The 16,647-nt window shown below is 41.8% G+C and overlaps 1 non-coding gene across 1 annotated transcript; it reads right to left on the bottom strand.

The window, feature by feature from the left end:
* Nucleotides 1-15,859: 15,859 nt before the first annotated feature.
* On the bottom strand, nucleotides 15,860-15,965 carry LOC120093906 (U6 spliceosomal RNA). The gene has a single exon (XR_005487624.1). It is a non-coding gene; the product is annotated as a U6 spliceosomal RNA (small nuclear RNA).
* Between the last annotated feature and the right edge of the window lie 682 nt (nucleotides 15,966-16,647).

The raw sequence follows: 16,647 nt of genomic DNA, 5'->3' as shown, positions 1-16,647 counted from the left end.
GATGCTGCCCCCTCGGAGAACTCATAAGCAACACCCCACCAGCAAACTTGAGCCTCGGGACCACAGGTAAGACAAACCTTCCTGCTCAAGTGACCTGCCTGGTGAACTCAAGACACAGGCCCACAGGAACAGCTGAAGACCTGTAGATAGGAAAAACTACACGCCCGAAAGCAGAACACTCTGTTCCCATAACTGGCTGAAAGAAAACAGGAAAACAGGTTTACAGCATTGTTGACACACAGGCTTATAGGACAGTCTAGCCACTGTCAGAAATAGCAGAACAAAGTAACACTAGAGATAATCTGATGGCAAGAGGCAAGCACAGGAACCCAAGCAACAGAAACCAAGACTACATGGCATCATCGGAGCCCAATTCTCCCACCAAAGCAAACACGGAATATCCAAACACACCAGAAAAGCAAGATCTAGTTTCAAAATCATATTTGATCATGATGCTGGAGGACTTCAAGAAAGACATGAAGAACTCCCTTAGAGAAACACAAGAAAACATAAATAAACAAGTAGAAGTCTACAGAGAGGAATCACAAAAATCCCTGAAAGAATTCCAGGAAAACACAATCAAACAGTTGAAGGAATTAAAAATGGAAATAGAAGCAATCAAGAAAGAACACATGGAAACAACCCTGGATATAGTAAACCAAAAGAAGAGACAAGGAGCTGTAGATACAAGCTTCACCAACAGAATACAAGAGATAGAAGAGAGAATCTCAGGAGCAGAAGATTCCATAGAAATCATCGACTCAACTGTCAAAGATAATGTAAAGCGGAAAAAGCTACTGGTCCAAAACATACAGGAAATCCAGGACTCAATGAGAAGATCAAACCTAAGGATAATAGGTATAGAAGAGAGTGAAGACTCCCAGCTCAAAGGACCAGTAAATATCTTCAACAAAATCATAGAAGAAAACTTCCCTAACCTAAAGAAAGAGATACCCATAAGCATACAAGAAGCATACAGAACTCCAAATAGATTGGACCAGAAAAATTCCTCCCGTCACATAATAGTCAAAACACCAAATGCACAAAATAAAGAAAGAATATTAAAAGCAGTAAGGGAAAAAGGTCAAGTAACATATAAAGGCAGACCTATCAGAATCACACCAGACTTTTCGACAGAGACTATGAAAGCCAGATGATCCTGGACAGATGTCATACAGACCCTAAGAGAACACAAATGCCAGCCCAGGTTACTGTATCCTGCAAAACTCTCAATTAACATAGATGGAGAAACCAAGATATTCCATGAAAAAACCAAATTTACACAATATCTTTCTACAAATCCAACACTACAAAGGATAATAAATGGTAAAGCCCAACATAAGGAGGCAAGCTATACCCTAGAAGAAGCAAGAAACTAATCATCTTGGCAACAAAACAAAGAGAATGAAAGCACACAAACATAACCTCACATCCAAATATGAATATAACAGGAAGCAATAATCACTATTCCTTAATATCTCTCAACATCAATGGCCTCAACTCCCCAATAAAAGGACATAGATTAACAAACTGGATATGCAACGAGGACCCTGCATTCTGCTGCCTACAGGAAACACACCTCAGAGACAAAGACAGACACTACCTCAGAGTGAAAGGCTGGAAAACAACTTTCCAAGCAAATGGTTGGAAGAAGCAAGCTGGAGTAGCCATTCTAATATGAAATAAAATCAATTTTCAACTAAAATTCATCAAAAAAGATAAGGAAGGACACTTCATATTCATCAAAGGAAAAATCCACCAAGATGAACTCTCAATCCTAAATATCTATGCCCCAAATACAAGGGCACCTACACACATAAAAGAAACCTTACTAAACTCAAAACACACATTGCACCTCACACAATAATAGTGGGAGATTTCAACACCCCACTCTCATCAATGGACAGATCATGGAAACAGAAATTAAACAGAGACGTAGACAGACTAAGAGAAGTCATGAACCAAATGGACTTAACAGATATTTATAGAACATTCTATCCTAAAGCAAAAGGATATACCTTCTTCTCAGCTCCTCATGGAACTTTCTCCAAAATTGACCATATAATTGTTCAAAAAACGGGCCTCAACATGTACAGAAAGATAGAAATAATATCATGCGTGCTATCAGACCACCACGGCCTAAAGCTGGTCTTCAATAATAATAAGGGAAGAACGCCCACATATACGTGGAAATTGAATAATGCTCTACTCAACGATAACCTGGTCAAGGAAGAAATAAAGAAAGAAATTAAAGACTTCTTAGAATTTAATGAAAATGAAGGTACAACATACCCAAACTTATGGGACACAATGAAAGCTGTGCTAAGAGGAAAACTCATAGCTCTGGGTGCCTGCAGAAAGAAACAGGAGAGAGCATATGTCAGCAGCTTGACAGCACAGCTAAAAGCTCTAGAAAAAAAAAAGAAGCAAATACACCCAGGAGGAGTAGAAGGCAGGAAATAATCAAACTCAGAGATGAAATCAACCAAATAGAAACAAAAAGGACCATAGAAAGAATCAACAGAACCAAAAGTTGGTTCTTTGAGAAAATCAACAAGATAGATAAACCCTTAGCCAGACTAACGAGAGGACACAGAGAGTGTGTCCAAATTAACAAAATCAGAAATGAAAAGGGAGACATAACTACAGAATCAGAGGAAATTCAAAAAATCATCAGCTCTTACTATAAAAGCTTATATACAACAAAATTTGAAAATCTGCAGGAAATGGACAATTTCCTAGACAGATACCAGGTACCGAAGTTAAATCAGGAACAGATAAACCAGTTAAACAACCCCATAACTCCTAAGGAAATAGAAGCAGCCATTAAAGGTCTCCCAACCAAAAAGAGCCCAGGTCCAGGCGGGTTTAGTGCAGAATTCTATCAGACCTTCATAGAAGACCTCATACCAATACTATCCAAACTATTCCACAGAACTGAAACAGATGGAGCACTACCGAATTCCTTCTATGAAGCCACAATTACTCTTATACCTAAATCACACAAAGACCCAAGAAAGAAAGAGAACTTCAGACCAATTTCCCTTATGAATATCGACGCAAAAATACTCAATAAAATTCTGGCAAACCGACTCCAAGAGCACATCAAAACAATCATCCACCATGATCAAGTAGGCTTCATCCCAGGCATGCAGGGATGGTTTAATATACGGAAAACCATCAACGTGATCCATTATATAAACAAACTGAAAGAACAAAACCACATGATCATTTCATTAGATGCTGAGAAAGCATTTGACAAAATTCAACACCCCTTCATGATAAAAGTCCTGGAAAGAATTGGAATTCAAGGCCCATACCTAAACATAGTAAAAGCCATATACAGCAAACTAGTTGCTAACATTAAACTAAATGGAGAGAAACTTGAAGCAATCCCACTAAAATCAGGGACTAGATAAGGCTGCCCACTCTCTCCCTCCTTATTCAATATAGTTCTTGAAGTTCTAGCCACAGCAATCAGACAACAAAAGGAGATCAAGGGGATACAGGTCGGAAAAGAAGAAGTCAAAATATCACTATTTGCAGATGATATGATAGTATATTTAAGTGATCCCAAAAGTTCCACCAGAGAACTACTAAAGCTGATAAACAACTTCAGCAAAATGACTGGGTATAAAATTAACTCAAATAAATCAGTAGCCTTCCTCTACACAAAAGAGAAACAAGCCGAGAAAGAAATTAGGGAAATGACACCCTTCATAATAGACCCAAATAATATAAAGTACCTCGGTGTGACTTTAACCAAGCAAGTAAAAGATCTGTACAATAAGAACTTCAAGACTCTGAAGAAAGAAATTGAAGAAGACCTCAGAAGATGGAAAGATCTCCCATGCTCATGGATTGGCAGGACTAATATAGTAAAAATGGCCATTTTACCAAAAGCGATCAACAGATTCAATGCAATTCCCATCAAAATACCAATCCATTTCTTCAAAGAGTTAGACAGAACAATTTGCAAATTCATCTGGAATAACAAAAAACCCAGGATAGCTAAAGCTATCCTCAACAATAAAAGGACTTCAGGGGGAATCACTATCCCTGAACTCAAGCAGTATTACAGAGCAATAGTGATAAAAACTGCATGGTATTGGTACAGAGACAGACAGATAGACCAATGGAACAGAATTGAAGACCCAGAAATGAACCCACACACCTATGGGCACTTGATTTTTGACAAAGCAGCCAAAACCATCAAATGGAAAAAAGATAACATTTTCAGCAAATGGTGCTGGTTCAACTGGAGGTCAACATGTAGAAGAATGAAGATCGATCCATGCTTATCACCCTGTACAAAGCTTAAGTCCAAGTGGATCAAGGACCTCCACATCAAACCAGATACACTCAAACTAATAGAAGAAAAACTAGGGCAGCATCTCGAACACATGGGCACTGGAAAAAATTTCCTGAACAAAACACCAATGGCTTATGCTCTAAGATCAAGAATCGACAAATGGGATCTCATAAAACTGCAAAGCTTCTGTAAGGCAAAGGACACTGTGGTTAGGACAAAACGGCAACCAACAGATTGGGAAAAGATCTTTACCAATCCTACAACAGATAGAGGCCTTATATCCAAAATATACAAAGAACTCAAGAAGTTAGACTGCAGGGAGACAAATAACCCTATTAAAAATGGGGTCCAGAGCTAAACAAAGAATTCACAGCTGAGGAATGCCAAATGGCTGAGAAACACCTAAAGAAATGTTCAACATCTTTAGTCATAAGCGAAATGCAAATCAAAACAACCCTGAGATTTCACCAGTGAGGATGGCTAAGATCAAAAACTCAGGTGACAGCAAATGCTGGCAAGGATGTGGAGAAAGAGGAACACTCCTCCATTGTTAGTGGGATTGCAGACTGGTACAACCATTCTGGAAATCAGCCTGGAGGTTCCTCAGAAAATTGGACATTGAACTGCCTGAGGATCCAGCTATACCTCTCTTGGGCATATACCCAAAAGATGCCCCAACATATAAGAAAGACACATGCTCCACTATGTTCATCGCAGCCTTATTTATAGTAGCCAGAAGCTGGAAAGAACCCAGATGCCCTTCAGCAGAGGAATGGATTCAGAAAATGTGGTAAATCTACACAGTGGAATATTACTCAGCTATCAAAAACAATGCCTTTATGAAATTCATAGGCAAATGGTTGGATCTGGAAAATATCATCCTGAGTGAGGTAACCCAATCACAGAAAAACACACATGGCATGCACTCATTGACAAGTGGCTATTAGCCCAAATGCTTGAATTACCCTAGATGCCTAGAACACATGAAACTCAAGATGGATGATCAAAATGTGAATGCTTCACTCCTTCTTTAAAAGGGGAACAAGAATACCCTTGGCAGGGAATAGAGAGGCAAAGATTAAAACAGACACAGAAGGAACACCCATTCAGAGCCTGCCCCACATGTGGCCCATACATATACAGCCACCCAATTAGACAAGATGGATGAAGCAAAGAAGTGCAGACCGACAGGAGCTGGATGTAGATCGCTCCTGAGAGACACAGCCAGAATACAGCAAATACAGAGGTGAATGCCAGCAGCAAACCACTGAACTGAGAACAGGACCCCCGTTGAAGGAATCAGAGAAAGAACTGGAAGAGCTTGAAGGGGCTCGAGACCCCAAATGAACAACAATGCCAAGCAACCAGAGCTTCCCGGGACTAAGCCACTACCTAAAGACTATACATGGACTGACCCTGGACTCTGACCTCATAGGTAGCATTGAATATCCTAGTAAGATCACCAGCGTAAGGGGAAGCCCTGGGTCCTGCTAAGACTGAACCTCCAGTGAACGTGATTGTTGGGGGGAGGGCGGCAATGGGGGGAGGATGGGGAGGGGAACACCCATAAAGAAGGGGAGGGAGAGGGGTTAGGGGGATGTTGGCCTGGAAACTGGGAAAGGGAATAACACTCGAAATGTAAATAAGAAATACTTAAGTTAATTAAAAAAAAAGAGAGAGACATCCATATCTGATTCCTGTCAGCAAACACTTCTTGGCATCAGTAATAGTGAGTGGGTTTGGTGGCTGCATATGGGATGGTCCGGAGTTGGGGCAGTCTCTGGATGGCCTTTCCTTCAGTCCCTGCTCCACTCTTTGTCCCGTATTTCCTCCCGTGAGTATTTTGTTCTCCCTTCTAAGAAGGACTGAAGCATTCACATTTCGGTTTTCTTTTTTCTTGAGCTTCATACAGTCTGTGAATTGTTTCTTGGTTATTCTGAGCTTTTGGGCTAATATCCACTTATCAGAGAGTTTGTACCATGTGTATTTTTTTTTTTTTTTGGTAATGGGTTACCTCACTCAGGATGATATTTTCTAGTTCCATCCATTTGCCTAAGAATTTCTTGAAGTCATTGTTTTTAATATCTGAGTAGTACTCCATTGTGTAGATGTAGCACATTTCCTGTATCCATTCCTCTGTTGAAGGACATCTAGGTTCTTTCCAGCTTCTGATTGTTATAAGTAAGTGTGCTATGAACATTATTGAGCTTTTCCCCCTTGGCTGGCCCAGTGGTCTTCAGCAAGGATCCAGTCAGTACTTGGCTCGCACAAGGAGGTCAATGTTCCTACCATCGCCTCTTAGGAAACCCTACCAAACACTCTGACTTGCCAGCAGGGTCAGGGAATGCTTCCTTGCTCTTCAGTTCACTTCTTGCATGTTTAAGTGATTCCATTTTCAGACAGATGTGACACATTTGGAACTGTTCTCAGAGACTCTGAAGTCACTGCTTTCTGTTTCTTTCCCTTTCTATGTTTTTTTTTTTTATCGCTTCCCCTCTTGCCTTGCTAATTTTTTTTTAAATGGCCTGCTATCTTGGTGTGACTTTCCAAGGGGAGTGGCCTGAGACAGCAGGTGGCCATGATGAATGTGTCTGTGTAGGCACTGGGTGGCTAGGATCCTTCAAGTTTCTAGTGACAGCCTTGGAAACCACATTCTTTATGGAAGAATTTCTAGTTTCCAAATCAGAAGTGATTGTCAGTTCCTCCAGCATTCCAAGTTCTACTATTTGCTTTTGCTTCATTCTACCTTATGTGGTAGGACACTGACTCTGGTGTGCTATTCTGCAATGCCTATGGCAGAGACTCAGGGGAAGACTTATAAAAATACCGATGTGATTCCAGGTAAGTCACTGTCCTTCTCTAGTCCTCCTTGATTTCTGCATTTTTAAAATGAAAGACCACACAGTAATACTCTTCTGTTTTTTTAAATTTCTTTTACTACTCCCCTAGGGAAAGGTGGGGCCTTGTGAGCCCCTAACCCCATCCATGTGGGGATCTCAGTGGGACCAATCTCATACGGGTCTTTTGAAGGTAACAATCACAGTTTCTATGAGTTCATGAACAGGCAAATCTTTATGATGCCTTTCAACTCAAGATTACTTCAAAGCACATAGGAAACTCCCTTGCTAGCTCTCCCCCTTCTAGAACGGCTGCTTGGAAGCAGGCCAGGCCCTTCCTAGCTTCTAGTGTGCCCCAAGAGAGTTGTGAAGCAAGCCTCTGTAACACTGTTGGTCCTTCAGTCTGGAACGCCCCAGCCATGCACAGCCTTCCAAAATCCAATTATGTAAAGCTCTAGGATAAACCGACCAGATCATGCATGCACATGCACTCTACATGTGTGCAAACACACAGCCTTTGTTCCAAGGGAAAGACTGGTCTACACTGGAAGAGAGGATGAAGGGAGGGAGGAGGCCCTTCCACCAGTGAGTGTGAAGGAGTGAGGGTGATCTGTGTGAATGGGTGTGATTGTGCATGAGAGTGTTGGGTGTATCTCTTTGTGCTTCCTGCTTTCTCGCCGCCCTTCTTCCCAAACATCGATTTTAACCCCATGCTGTCACCGCCCCTTGCTCAGGCTTTCTAGCTTTTTCCTGTTCATCATTACTCACTATTATACTATGTTATATTTATAATATATTATAAGCATAACCACATTGCTTTGGTGCAAGGAAGCTTCGATTAAAATGAGGTACAGAAGAACCTCAGGAAGATAAATTCATTTGCATCTAATTTCCTGAAAAAAAAAAAGGAAAAAAGAAAAGACATGCTGTCCCTCCAACAGCATCCCACAGTCTTTCTAAAATAAAGCCTTTTTCCCCCTTAATTATTCCTGAATGGACATCTTGGTCTGTTTCATATGCATGTGAAAGTGTTGATACTAATTAAGGAAAAAGAAAAACACAAGTAATTAGGAAGAATATTAAAAGTCTTTTTATGTTTGAATAAAGCCTCAGAGTTAAAAAAAATTCTTCGCCACAAGTGATTTTATTTAGAGATTGTATTACATCGTGGCCCACTTCTTATAGAGGAGACAACTGGGGCTCAGCGAGATTAAGCTATGCTGAGCTTCCTTAGAGCTTACATTATTATTATTAAGGTTTGGTTAGTGTTGAGGCTAAAACCGGGGCCTTGTACGGCCGACACAACTGCTTCACTACACCCCCAGCCCTAGACTATTTTTTAAAACTTTAAATGTGCTGCTCTGTGCCACAGGATTCTTTTTTGTTGTTGTTTTGTATTTATTTATTTATTATTTTTAATTGACAACCTTTTTCATATAATATATTCTGATCGCTGTTTCACATCCCCCAATCTTCTCCCAGATCCTCCCCAGTTCCTTACCTCTCCACGTCCACACTGTCTTTCTTGCTGTCTTTGGAAAACAAATAGGCAAAACAAACAACAAACAAAAGCACAAGAAACACACACACACACACACACACACACACACACACACACACACATCCCGCAATGTACAACTCATAAAACCATAAATTGCAAACCATAATATAAAAGCAAAAGACTAGTTTGATAAACAATGCCCAAACAAAGCAATATTCGACAAAAAAAATCTTCCTAATTACCATGGAGTTCATTTTGTATTGGCTGTCTACTGGCATGGGGCCCTCCTTAAGTGAAGTTTATATAATCAATGAGACTCCATTGGAGAAAACTAATTTTTCTTCTGTAAGCAGTTGTCATTTGGATCTAGCTTCTGGGTTAGGGATGAGAGCACAGGTCCACTTTCTCCTTTTAGTGCTGGGACTCCATATGGCTGAGACCTATGCAGTCCCTGAGCCTGGTGCCACAGTCTCTGTGAGTTCACCTGTGTGTTAGTCTCCGTGTGTCAGGAAGACACTGTTTCCTTCGTGTTATCCATCCCTTTGGCTCTTACAATTTTTAATATTTATGACATCAGGGACAATCTATATGTTCAAGTCTATAGCTCTCTGATCGATAAAATAAATGGCATAGACGATCCTGGTTGAGCTCTCAAAAAGAAGTCAAGAATGTGGGGGAGGGAGTTCTGGGTAAGTGGGAAGGAATAAGGGCAGGAGGTGGACTGGAGAGAAGAGGGAGTTACAGTACTCAGAATTCACTTTATGCTTGTATTATATAGTTCAAGGATCAAGTTCAGTGAAAGTTATAAAAATTGAGCTGTGCTTCACCTGACGAAAAACTGTTTTCCCAGTGTTAGGAAGTGATTTCCCTAACTCTGAGGTTAGGGCCTCAATCCTCCTGTGCTCTTGGCCCCAGTGTCTGGCTGTGATGTCAGCTATGCTGGGCTTGGTGCCTGTGTACAGGTCAGAGGACAAACTTGGGTCCAGTCCTCACCGTCCACTGTGCTTGAGACAGATTGCTCATGACTGACTGCCTGATATAGGTACATACTCCAGTCTAGCATTCCTACATGTTTCCAGGGAGTCTCTCTTCTCCCATATGTCTGCAGGGGTACTGGGAGTACAGCACCTGTCTTTACATGGGTTCTAAGGCTCTGACCTGAGGTTCATGTAGTTACAAGGGTTTTATTCACTGAGCTAGGTCCTCAGCACCATTTACCCATCTCGGTGGCTGTCATGGCCATTTAGTTGCACAGTCTAGTCCTGACAGAGCCCAATGCTCCCCATCCAAAGCCACTGGAGAATGGTGTTTGCAGGAATAATGTCTTCCTGTGTGTGGTCCCGAGATCCAGCCTGACAGGTAAAGGTCACTGGTGCAGTGGCAGAGTTTCCATCTGTTGATACTCAAATTCTTCAGCCATTCCACTCCAACACTGAAATGCATATTTAATAAGCTGACTCTCTGCAACAAAGCAATTTAATTCACAGATAATTATGCAGATCCGCTTCGCTCTCAGGGTGCCAGCTTCAGTCACAGTGTCCTCAATTTGGCATATTGAAAACCCCTCAGCTGTCTCCAGCACTGACATTCCCAGAGATAGGGTTATTATTTTGGAAATGTCAGGGATCCAGAGTCAGGCGACGGCATCGTCTTTTCACCAGGTTGGCAGTTAAGATTCAGAATGCCCAGTTAAAATTGAATTCCACAGAAACAATGAAAAAAAATTTAATGTATGTTCCAAGTATCTCATTGAACACACTTTTGCTGGCCATTTCATAAATACTGAAACTTAATTGGTTATCTTGTATTTTTATGTAGCAAATCTGGCAATAGTACTTTCCATAGAAAATTATGATCTCTAATTGGTCATAGCTTTTGGCTGAATCTTTTGTGATGGGAGAAGAAGCCTTGATGATACGTGTGCCCACGATTGCATGTATGTATGATATGTGTTCCCATGATTGTATATATGATGATATGTGTTCCCATGATTGTATATATGGTGATATATGTTCCCATGATTGCATGTATGATGATATGTGTTCCCACGGTTGCATGTATGATAATATGTATGATAATATATGTATGACATATGTTCCCATGATTGTATGGTAATATGTGTTCCCATGATTGCATGTATGATCACATGTGTTCCCGTGATTGCATATATGGCAAGCAGCACGAATTTCACCAGTGAAGTCTAGTTTATACTGGCCTCTGTTTTTGGCAATTATGCAAAGCTTCTGTGCTTATTCTATAGGACATGGGGTCTCTGAAAGATTGATGGGCTGGTGAACACATGAGTGAGGTTGGGCCAATCAGATTGGTTTCTGAGGACTGGGATTCAACATCAAAAAACGCCTGCTAATTTTTAGGAGTGTTTGAAATTGAGGAGATTGTTGACCCTTATTATCTCTCCCACAAAGATAAGACTGAACCTAAGAGGAAGAGGAAAGAAGAAGAGGAAAAGGAAAAGAAACGAGGGGCTGCTTGTTTTTCTTATAGTTCTGGCTTAAGGTTGTAGGATTGCATCTGGTAATGGCTTTCTTGCCGACAGAGTCTAAGACTGGACAGGAGCTCACCTGGCAAGTGAATGCATCAGAGACTTAACTCAATTAACTTCATAGCAGATCCAGCCTTGAGATAACTCCATAACCTATTAACCAGTGACTTCTGTAGCGACACGGATGGATTGATCCATTCATTCACCAGGACAGAGCCTTTACCATACCACAATGCTATCACAGGATCTCATAATGGGGCTGGACTTTAGTGGAGTCTTGCCGGAGACATCCATACCGAGATTGTATTCTGTTCCTTTTTTTGGGCTTGCCTGATTGGGTTTTGGTACTTAAAACTAAAGGAAACATATCTGAGGAACAGTGCTAAGTGGAAACCACACTTACAGAAGCATAAGGGAATTATTTCCTGGAATAACAGTACCCTTCTCTGCACACCCACCCACGTGCTATCTATCCCTTACTCAAGACCGTCTCCTATCAACTCTGTCTCTGCGAAGCTCCAGTTAGTGACTCAGGACATTTAAAAACATTTTGATTTACATTACAACAAGTTTTTTTTCAACTGAAATTAGAATCCATAGAATTTCACCAGGAGACCAGTGCTTCTTCAGAAACTGCACAGGAGACCCCGTGGTTCAAAAATACCAGTCTTTCCTCATAGCTTCAATTGCCAGCCCATTCCTTTTTGACTGGAGGATCCTTCCAGGTTGCTTCCCATAGACAGTGGGACAGAGGGCATGGCCTTTGCTGCAGTAATTAGCTGTCTGTCTGACTTCCTGGTCTCCATTTTGTGCACAGGTCACTCACAATGCAATTTTGGTATGGCTGCCTGCTTTGGTCTGAGTTGCATCTGAGCAGAGAGACCCTTAACCTAAACTTCTTAGGGCTCAGATGTTACCTGCTGACTCAGGGTTTTGAATGCACGGTGGCCAGCTGGTGGCGCTGTTTGGGTTGTTTGTGGCGTCTTTGAGAGGTGGGGCCTCACAGGAGGAAGTAGGTCTGCTGCCCGCTACACCCCCACTCCCAACCCCGTGTGTCTTGAGGTCGAAGCCTGGTCCACTTCCAGTCTCTTTTCTTCTTTCCATCTACCGAGAGGCTGGGAGTCAGCTCCCACAACCACGGCCTGAGAAACTCCAGCTAAAGTAACGATGATGATATTATTTTAGAACACAGAAAGGACATTATCACTTACTGTCTGCCAGGTAGGAGATGGGCTCTTCGCGAAGACTGAACATACTTACAATGTCAGGAAGACATGTAGTAGTTACTGTTATTCCTTAAGGACGAGGTGATCAAACCACAGACTGGACAATGAATTTGTTCCAGACATGAATTAGGAAGCAGTGGAGCAGGATCTATACCTTGGAAGGGCACATTTCAGTTAAAGCTCTTCACGAGGAGAGTGTGGCTTCAGCCAGGTGATGATGGAGGAGCAGGGGCAAAGGCATGCTGGGAAGCAGTGGGTCTTGCCGATGAAGGGGAGTGGGATGTGCTGGGAAGGATCTAGGTAGCAGGAGACGGGAAGCTTGAGGGTTTGGCTGGGACCAGGCTGAGGTGCAGTTCATTTACCTGCTGAGAAGATGGTGTGGGCTTCTAGTGACTGGAAGGTGTACAGTTAAACACAGGCACGCCACGCTCAGACCCATGTGAAGGAACAGAGACAGGACCACAGCTGAAGGCCCGAGAGTGGGGACCTAGCCAGGAGGCGCTTCTGAGCATGTTGTACTTGGCCCTCATCCAAAGAGCGGCTCGCCACCTTGCTGGGGATGGATCCCAGCTGACTGGCAAGTGAGCAAGCTGCTCTCAAGGGATTGTGTTTCTCAGTGACTGGCTGTTCTTCCTATAGATAAGCCAAGTTTGCCAAGCAACCCACAGATTGTCCTGATCTATAAATAAGCTGTCTGTCTCCATTTACCCCGCCTCCTCCCTGCTCTAGGTGCGGCCTTTTCTAGAACTCAGACAGGCAGGGAGCCGGCCTGAAGCCTCTGTGGGTGTGTGGGGCTGCGGAGAGACTTGGCTGCTGTAGAGGTGGCTACTGATGTTTCTGGAGGATGCTGGCGCTGGATTTCAGTGTTCAAGTCGGCCAGGGTATACGGAGAGGAAGATGTGGAGAAACAGACCTGGAGATAAGATCCTGGGAATCCTGACTCGTTATAAGCTCCCACTTTAGGCCCCTTACTTAGCTATTCCTTTTGCTTAAATATATTTATCCGATGATTCACTTGGGAGTTTGCTTGAAAACTTACCTTCTGCATGAATTCCTCTGAGACCTAGTTTCTCAACACAGACTGCTCCTGCCTGCATCTCCTTCCAGGCCTGCTTGGTTTCTCCTAGTCACACACACTCTGTCAGTTTCTAATATGTAATGCCATTGTCAGCTTGCTCTTTCTGCCTCTGCCCCTTTACCCAGCATGTTACCTCCTCATGGATGGGTTCTGTGTCCACTGATTGTTCCAGGTTTCTAGAAACTGTGATCCATAAATATTTGCTGGTTTCTTTTTTCTTTTCTTTTCTTTTCTTTAGAGCTGGGGACCGAACCCAGGGCCTTGCGCTTGCTAGGCAAGCGCTCTACCACTGAGCCAAATCCCCAACCCCATTTGCTGGGTTTCTAAACTTGGGTTCATGTTCATGTGTGCCCACATGTAAGTGCACATGAGCGCAGTACACTTCTGTGTGTGTGTATGTGTATGTGTGTATGTGCATGTGCATATGTGTGTGTATGTATGTGTGCATATGTGCGTGTATGTGTGTGTGTGTGTGTGTATGTATGTATGTGTGTGGGGGGAGTTGTCAGGAGTCAATTTCAAGTGTCTTCCCTGGTTGCTCTCTAACCTTAAATTTTGAGACATAGTCTCTTCACTGAACCTGGAGTTTACTGATTTGGGTAGGCTGACTAGTGAATGAGCTTCAGAGATTTTCCTTTCTGCCCCCACACTGTAGTATATCATATGCATATTGCCACACCATGTCTTTTACACTGTGCTAGGGATCTGAACTCAGGTTCCCATGAACCATCTCCCCAACTCCTTATAAATACTTAACACTTGTCTTTCTGCCATCATAAGTAGTTTGAATGAAAATGTCAATTAGTTTCAGAGATAACAATTAAAAGGAATGTATATATGAAAAATTGTCTGTGATAATTTTTTATGGTTCATGTTTGTTAAATTTTTTAAGATTTATTATGTATGTATGTATGTATGTATGTATGTGAGTACACTGCTGTTCTCTTCAGACACACCAGAAGAGGGCATCAGATCCCATTACAGATGGTTGTGAGCCACCATGTGGTTGCTGGGAATTGAACTCAGGACCTCTGGAAGAGCAGTCAGTGCTCTTAACCGCTGAGCCATCCCTCCAGCCCCTCATGTTTGTTAATTTTTTTATTCCATTTATTGACATATTTGTTTGTGTCTGAGAGAGAGAGAGAGAGAGAGAGAGAGAGAGAGAGAGAGAGAGAGAGAGAGAGAGAGAGTCATTGTGTCAGAATGGAAGTCAGAGGAACATTTGTAGAAGTTGGTACCTCCTTCCATCACACAGTTTCTGGAATTGAACTGAGGTCACCAGGCTTGGTGGCAGTCACCTTTACTTGCTGAGCCATCTCACTGCCCCCTTGTTTTGAGACAGGGTTTCTTTCTACAGCTTGAACTCTCAGGGATCATCCTGCCTCAGTCCTGCAAGCCATGAGATTGCATGTGACCCAGGACACTGAGCTGCTGCTTCCTTTTTAAACAAAGGGACACAATCAAGTTACCAAATTCCTAAAGGAGAACTGAAGAGCCTGGAGATTCGTGCTCAAGCATTGGGTGGTTTGTCTCTGCCGACACTGGCACCTACACAGGCAGCTCTGTTCACTGCACGTGTGTCATGAGGATATGGTGGCCAGGGTCAGTTTCTAGTAGCAAAAACAATGAGGGAAATGATCTTACTTTTTTATATTTATAATGAACTTTATTTCATCATATTCAGACATGACTTTAGTATGTAAAATGATTAGAGAGCATTTTTTTTATATTTTTCTGCCTGATTCTTAGAAATCTATGTGCATTATACACTTGATCTAGTTAAATCACATTAAAAATCGGCCTGTATTTTTCCTTCATGTGTAAGGGTGTTCTGCCTGCACATGTGTCTGCTCACCATGTGTGGGTTCAGTGCCCATGGAGGCCAGATGAGAGTGCTGGATCCCCTGGAACTGGAGTTAAGATACTAGTGAGGCCCTATGAGGCATCAAACCTGGGATCCCTGGAGGAAAAGCCGGTCCTCTTTTAACCATTCAGCCATCTTTCCAGCCCAGGGTCTAGCATGTTCAAAGCACTCAATAGTCACAGACACTAGCAGAAACAATACCAGCCAAGGCAGGCATAGAAGACTTCGGGTATTTATTTTCTTTTTCTTTGGGAGCTTCTGTGTGAATCAATGGCCAGGACAATATAGAGAGTCTAGGACAAGAAACAAGATGAAGGTCAGAGCACATGTCATAAAGGGAGAGAAACTGGCAAAGACAAAGGAAAATCTTGTCATAGAATATATGATAGGCAGGCAAATATGGGCATGCGGTTAATTTTCTCTACTGTCAAAGCAATGAGTAAAGTTAATATCAAAGTTTTATTTTATACAATTGCATTACTAAAAATGCAAATGAGGTCAGTTCATTCTTGAATGGCTCGTGGGAATGATAGGCCTTTAACCCTTTTGGAAAGTCTTTGGGGGAAGTCTCTCCTTGCGCAGGGGCCATGCTAATCTTCTCTGTATCGTTCCAATTTTAGTATATGTGCTGCCGAAGCAAGCACTGGGGGAAGTCTCTCAAGCATGATAGAAGCCTTAGTAGCCTGTTTTCTGTAACTATACTTGTGGAAATTTATATTTTAAAAGTAAACTGACAGGAAGGGGAAAGGACAATAATACTAACATTGCTTTTTCTCAAGCATTACCTACAAAATGAAAGCTGGAATTGACCTAAATGGAAAATGAAAGAATTGTATCCATTTAGAAGAATCTTTCAAAGACAATGTATCAACTTGAGAAATGCTGTTGTTAGAAAGATAAGGGGAAAGGAGCTGGATAATTCTATTTTTTATTTTAAATTATCAAATAATATGAAATATTAAATTATATATTAATATATAAATCAATATAACATTAAATATTAAATTAAATATGTATATATACATATATATTTGCTTCTAGCTCTGTTCACATCCTCAGAAATACAGTGACAACACAGGATGACATTTTTCATTGTGGTAATATATTTTTTTTTTTTTTTGGTTCTTTTTTTCGGAGCTGGGGACCGAACCCAGGGCCTCGCGCTTCCTAGGTAAGCGCTCTACCACTGAGCTAAATCCCCAGCCCAATATCTTGGTTTTTAAACAAGTTTCCCATACAGTAGTGTTTGTTTTTGTGCAGTGACCACCCACCAAGATTCCAATATTAACTTCTTTTTATAAGCATATAAATTCTTCTAAATGAAAG

This window comes from Rattus norvegicus, chromosome 7, assembly GCF_036323735.1.
Source record: "Rattus norvegicus strain BN/NHsdMcwi chromosome 7, GRCr8, whole genome shotgun sequence".
Classification (NCBI taxonomy): Eukaryota; Metazoa; Chordata; class Mammalia; order Rodentia; family Muridae; genus Rattus; species Rattus norvegicus.
The sequence above is the reverse complement of the archived record's forward strand: the minus strand, read 5'-3'. Positions and strand labels throughout refer to the sequence as shown.